A 6,654-nucleotide genomic window follows, 5' to 3' on the forward strand; every position below is an offset into this window, starting at 1 on the left:
AATCTCAGGCTGTGAGGGTACTGGGGAAGTGGCTGCAAGCAAGTGGAGGCCACAGATACTCGTATGTAGCACTCATGCCCACGCAGCCCCTAATCCCCAGAGCAGCTGGTGCCAAAGGGCCAGAGACCTGTAGGTTCCTGGGAAGGCGACAGTTGGCCTGAGAGTTGGGCCCTCACTCAGTGACTTTAGTCAAGTCAATATCCTCTCTGGGCCCCACTTGCCTCATATGTAGAATGGGAGGGCCTTCCCAGAGCTCTGCCCTTTGGTCTAGTTCTCATGGGCATCAGGGCAGCTCTGCTCAGCTTCTCCTGTGCCAGGGAGGGCAATCAAAGGTGTTCAGGGGTGCTTGAAGGGCAGGGGAAAGTGCTGTAGCCGGACCCCTGCCTCTGCTTTCCCCCAGGCCCAGTCTCGGAGCTGCTCAGAATGGGACCTTCCGGCAGAGAGCCGTGGTTCCGGGCTTTGGAAGAGACGCCGCAGCTCAGCGGGGCCCGCTCAACCCCTGGGGCGCCTACAGAGGCCGGCTGTGGGCAGTGCCTGTGACCTGGCCGTCTGTGCCTCCGTGGGGCTGGAGAGTTGCCCCTCGGGCCCGCTGCCAGCCCCGGGATGTTTGGAACAAGGAACCCCAGGCTGCGCTTGCCTGCAACCCCCGGACGCTGGCCCAGAGGTTCCTCTGCTGCCTGAGCCACCCCGCCCGGCATCATTCTCCAGGGCAGAGGGGACAAAGGGCGAGCCCGTCACAGCGGGGCCAGCCCTGCCAGAGCCGCCCCAGACCCTGCACCGGAGTCCCTCTGCCAGGAGGACCCGCTACCACATCACTATCACCCTGCAGGGGCACGGCCGGGCACCCGGGGAGGAGCATGAGGAGCCTGAACCGGCCCGACCAGCTCTCCACCCCTGCGGCCCTGAGGAATCCAGGAGCGGGCGGGAGCCTCCCCAGGGGCCCCGCCCCGTCACGGGGTGCCTGACAGACCTGCCCCAGGAGCCCCGGCGGAGAGCCCCACCGCTTCGGGAGATCACAGCCCAGCAGCAGGAGCTCCGGGCCCACTGGACGCCTAGCGCCCCACACAGACGGTGAGTAGCGGCCAGTCCCCACACCGGGTGACAACAGGAGGGGAAACCGGCCTGGCTGCCCCCTCTTGGGTCTCTGTCTGGTCTCTGGGCTTTTCCAACTCAAGGCTCATTCATTCAGCTCCCTGAGCAAGAGCTGACTCTGCCCTCTCCTCCCGGCCCCAGCTGTGCCTTCCTGTCCCTCCACTGACCCCAGCTGTGGCCTCCTGTCCCTCCCCTCACCCGCAGGCTACCTACCTCCAGGAACCACTGCCGCTCTCCTCCTCTGTCCATTTGAGGAGGGGGATCGCCTATCATAGAAGGGATGGGGGAGGGTCACCTTCTCAGCAACACCCACTGAGCACTCTGTTCGGGAGACCTCAGACCCAGCCTGGGAATAGGCACCCAGCCAAAGGGCTGGGTGTCCTGGGGCAAGCTGATTAACCTCTCTGGGCCTTGAGTTGCCGAGTAGATTTGGTAGCTGGAGGTGAGGAAGGAGGAGGTGGACACAGGACATGCTTTGAACTCCAGGGAGTTAGGTGCCCAAATAGCAGGGATGCTTGCTACTAACGCCTCTGTCACAGCAATAATTACCCCACCTGGCTCTGGGGTGGTGACCACAGAGCCAGGTGCAAGGCTCCCAAGCCTTGGTTTTTACTTGGGTTGAAATGACTCTCCTAAATCTGCCTGGTAGGCTCAGAGGTAGAAGGGTGGGTCCCCTAAAACTCACAGAGGAGGGGGTGACATCTCTAGGGCCACCAGGAAGGGGCACTGAGCCTCAAACAGGGCTCTGGAAAGTTCCTAATGATGATGGTGGTAGCTGTTATTTATGGCTTGTTTTCTAAGCATTATTCTTTTTAACCCTCAAATAGCCCCCACGAAGTAGGACTAATGTTGCTCACTGCCCCCATTACAATAGAGAAACTAAGGCTCAGAGAAGTTACATCCCTTGCCCAAAGTCAAGTAAAAAGTGAAGGGGTCAGAATTTGAACCTGGATGCCTGTGCTCTAACCACTGCTTTATCCTGCCTCTCTGGAGGCTTCGCTGGTCCTGTGCGGACAGCGGAGGGTCGAATGTGGTTGCTGTAGAGGTTTTCCAGGGACCTCGCGGAGGTGGATTTGGCAACATCAGGAATGCCCAGGCCCCTGGGCAGGGGTTGGGGCACCTCGTCCTGTGGTAAGGAGGAGGGAGAGGTGGGCCCAGGCTTGCTCAGAGACCCGATCGGGTGCCGCAGCTGGGAGAGAAGGGCTGCAGAGAGAGAGAAGGTGGGTGGCGGAGGCAGGCCTTGGAGAGGAGGAAGAAGCAGTTTAGCTGAGGGGACCTGGGCTCTACCTGCCACTCCCTGGCTATTTGGGGACTAGGTAGCTAATGACAGACTCTGGCCAGAAGCTAGGGCTCAAGTGCAGAAGCAGGAAGCTGACCTCCAGGGATATCCTCCTTCTATGTCCCCTTTCTGGGAAAGCGTATCTGAGCCAGGATTGGCAGATACTGGGGCGGGTGAGGGGAGGCACGACACAGTTGGGGCTGTAGGTGGGAATGTGTAAGACATGTGTGCACTCATGTGTGTGTCTGTGTTCAAGCGCAGGCACATTTCAAGAGGAGGAGGAGGATGGCTGTGAGTTGACCATGTGTCTTGTGAACAGGCACATGTGTCATTGTGTCTGTGTGTTTCTGTGTATGCGTGACTTGCGTGTCCGCTGTGTCTCTGAGTGTCTGTAACTGACTCCGTGTCTGACCGTGTGTGTCTATGTAAGCGTGTGGGCCTGTCTGTGCTCCTGCGTGACTCGGTGGGTCCCTGCTAGTGTCTGTGTGTCAGCGTGAGCCTGTGTGACGCAGCATGTGTTTGTGGGCCTGTGGGCCTGTGGACTGGTTTGGCCTAGTTTGGGGGTGACTCACAGGTAAGCGGAGAGAATCCAGGACTTGTTGGGTTAGACGAGGCTCTTTCCCACACTCCCCCCGCCCCCTCCTCAGCCTCTCCCTTACCCTGCCACACACACCTCGTTTGGAGTTCACGAGAACTTTTGGTCCAGTTTGGTCTGGGCCCCTGAGGAAGGGAGGGCTCTGGGCATGAGGATTTCTGCTAGCCTAGAGGACGCGTCCCGGGCCATTGGGGTGTGTCTTCAGAGCAAGGATGAAAGGGGGCAGCTGTGGGTAGGCAGATTCCCAGCAGAGTGTGGAGAACACTTTAGCAGTCATGACCATCCAGGGATGGGACAGGTCAACTGTCAAATGGTGACCTCTGTATCCTAGAAATGTGCAGGCAGAAGGCAATGAGCACATGCTTGTGGAATGAGTGACTGGCAGGGCTGCTGCTCAGGGGCTGGGCTGACTGGAGAAAGGTGTGGAATCCTGCTTGCTGGGAGGTCATGTACAGGATCTGATCTGATGACCAGTGGCTTCCTTTGAAGCTCTTCTCCTGTTGCTTTGCCAAAACCAATGGGGCCCTTCTGAATGCGGGTCCTGTTTTTATAGCTAATCCTTTGATCCCTGGACCCCTAGGATGCCACTTTTGGGTACACCAAATCAGGGCCTAGCGCATCACCTAACACAATTAGCATTAACTGAATCAGTGAATCAGTGAATTAATGAATCAATCAATGACTTAGAACCCAGGCTCTGCCACTTCACAACAATGCCCCTGGGGGTAGGGAATCTCAGTGAAATCGTAGTTATTATTTTTGCAGAAATGAAGAGGAGGCTCAGTGGGGGACTCAGGAGAGCGTGAGCTCCTTGTCAGGAGTCCCAGCAAGCAGACGGGGTTCTGATGGAAGAAAAGGGGCCCGTTAGTGAGGACACGAGGTCAGGGCCTCAGCCAAGGGCTCTGATCTAGGGCCTCAGGCATCTGGTTGTGTCCCGCTCGCAGGAATTCTGGTCTGAGGAAAGGACTGGAGATTCATGTCAGCCCCCTACCTTTCCCATTCACAAGGCTTTTCCAGAGCCACTCATAGCTTCTGGAGTCTGGAGTCAAGTCAGGCTTCCCTGGGCCTCAACCCCTTTCATCTCTGCTCCTCATAAAACCTGAGTCACTGCTAGGGCCATGGGGTAGGATCAAAGTTCTGGGTTCCACCAGGCTCTCAGGAGGGACGAAGATAAAATAGGGGAGGGACGTTGGGGGCATGGGTGCATTTCTGGCCTTAGTTTCTCTTATAATGGCCCGGGGCTGCCTCATGGGTAGGAGTGGCCTTGAAGACAGGCTGGCCCTGAGGCTAAGGAAGAACAGCCTGACCTCTCGGGTCCTTGGGATCTGAGAGTAAGATTGTCTTGGTCAGCCCAGATTGAAAGGTGGAGTGGGGGCTGGGTGGTCCCTCCAGAACTACGGTGGTCCCCTTTAAAAGTAAACCTCCAGGGGCGCCTGGGTGGCTTAGTCGGTTAAGCGTCCGACTTTCGCTTAGGTCATGATCTCGCGGTTCGTGGGTTCGAGCCCCGCGTCGGGCTCTGTGCTGACTGCCAGTTCAGAGCCTGGAGCCTGTTTCGGAGTCTGTGACTCCCTCTCTCTCTGACCCTCCCCTGCTCACGCTGTCTCTCTCTCTCTCCTAGAAATAAATAAAACATTAAAAAAAAAAAGTAAACCTCCAAATCAGAGCCTCCGTTCACCAGATAATTACATTAGGGAGTTTGGTATAGTGGTTAAGCATATAGAGCTGGGGTTCAGTCTTGCCTCTGTGCTGTGTGGTTATGGGCAAGTTTGTCCCCCCCCCGCCCCCCACCACCCAAGAAAGACAGAGAGTGCAAGCAGGGGAGGGGCAGAGAGAGAGGGAGAATCTCAAGCCGGTTCTGCGCTGTCAGGCGAGTTTCTTAACCTCTCTGAGCCTTTTTTGTCCTCATCTGCAAAATGGGAATGTTTGTTTATCAGTTATTCTTTGAGGTATCAAATGCATGAGATTCTTTTGAAGAGTCAATAGGACAATGAGCATAAAACAGCTAGCAAGCCTGGCCCAGAGTAAGCCCTCAGCAAATGGCTGTTATTATTATTAACCCAGAGAGATTCACCTGAGAGTTTCTAGAGCGCTCTGAGGGCTTCTTCTTAGGTAGTTGGTATTATTACTCCCTATCCAGTAAAGGAGGTATTGGAGGCCCGGAGAGATCAAGGGAGTGTCAGAAAACAAAGTAAGACCCAGGTCCCAGCTCTCAAGGACAGAATTTGAGATGTGCCTGCTGTGAAGGCTCACAGGAATAGTGGGATGTGCTCTGAGCCTTGGCCTAGGGGACAGGAGGAAGCTGTCTGGACATGGATTCAGGTGAATTCTAACCGGAGCCTGGTGACTCAGCAGCCCTATCACCCTGGGCTAGTATCTCCTCTTCTGCAACACTCAGTTTCTTCATCTGCACAAATAATCCCAGAGGAGAAAATTGAGGGAAAATACATTCACGTCCAAAGTGCTGGGTCCTGCTGGGCTTCATGCAGGCCCACAGATGGACTCAAATGGGCACTTAGGCTAGGACAGCTGTCACCAACATGCTCTTGCCGGTACACACACTTGCACACCGGCTAATATTTGGTCACAATTCTCCAAGGTGATAGTGGGGAATCTATGTGCCAGTGGTCATTGTCTTCTTCTTCTCCTCCTCCTTTTTCTTTTTCCTCTTCTTTTTCTTCTTCTTTTTATGTTTATTTATTTTTGAGAGAGAGAGAGAGAGAGTGTGTGTGTGTGTGTGTGTGTGTGTGTGAGCTGGAGAGGGGCAGATAGAGAGGAAAACAGAGGATCCAAAGCAGTCTCTGTGCTGTCAGTGCAGAGCCCGATGCAGGGCTCCAACTCATGAACCATGAGATCATGACCTGTGCTGAAGTCAGATGCTTAGCCAACTGAGTCACCCAGGTGCCCCAGTGGTTTACTTTTTTTTTTTTTTTAATATTTTATTTATTTTTGAGAGAGAGATAGAGACAGCATGAGCAGGGGAGGATCAGAGAGAGAGGGAGGCACAGAATCTGAAACAGGCTCCAGGCTCTGAGCCAGCTGTCAGCACAGAGCCCAATGCGGGGCTCAAACCCACGAACCGTGAGATCATGACCTGAGCTGAAGTCGGACGCTCAACCTACTGAGCCACCCAGGCGCCCCCCGCCCCCCAAGGGGTTTACTTTTTCAGCGACTTTTCATTTCTTTTTCTCCTGCTGGAACCGGACAAGAACTATGAAACACATACCTTTACTATTCCAGTTTTGTGGCTGGGGACCCTGAAGCTCAAAGGGGAGACCAGCCCCAGATCATCCAGTTAGTAAGCAACAGGCGCAGGGAAAACTCAGCTTTGCCTGAGGTCACAGCCCACCTTTCCTTCCCTTCCCTTATAATGGTCAGGAACAGGGTGAAAACAGTTACCTGGTTTTCTAGGTTTTGGCTGCTGGAGGACTAGACCCAGGGCTCCTTCAGCAGACTCACAGCCCCTTCCATAGACCAGTGAGTCCACCCCATGTGCTTTTTTGTGCTCTCCCTTCTCTCTCCTTCAGACTCAGGCCTCAACTTCACCCCTTGAAGGACCCCTGGCATTGGGGATCATCTGAAAGTAGGGAGATGGTGGGAGAGCTGGGAGTTTCACGCCCATTTTACAGATGAAGAAACAAAGGCCCAAAAAGTCAAATGACTTGCCTGGGGTGACCGAACCCCAGCTTGG

Source organism: Hyaena hyaena, unplaced genomic scaffold (genome assembly GCF_003009895.1).
Source record: "Hyaena hyaena isolate Hyena2069 unplaced genomic scaffold, ASM300989v1 scaffold_3, whole genome shotgun sequence".
NCBI lineage: Eukaryota > Metazoa > Chordata > Mammalia > Carnivora > Hyaenidae > Hyaena > Hyaena hyaena.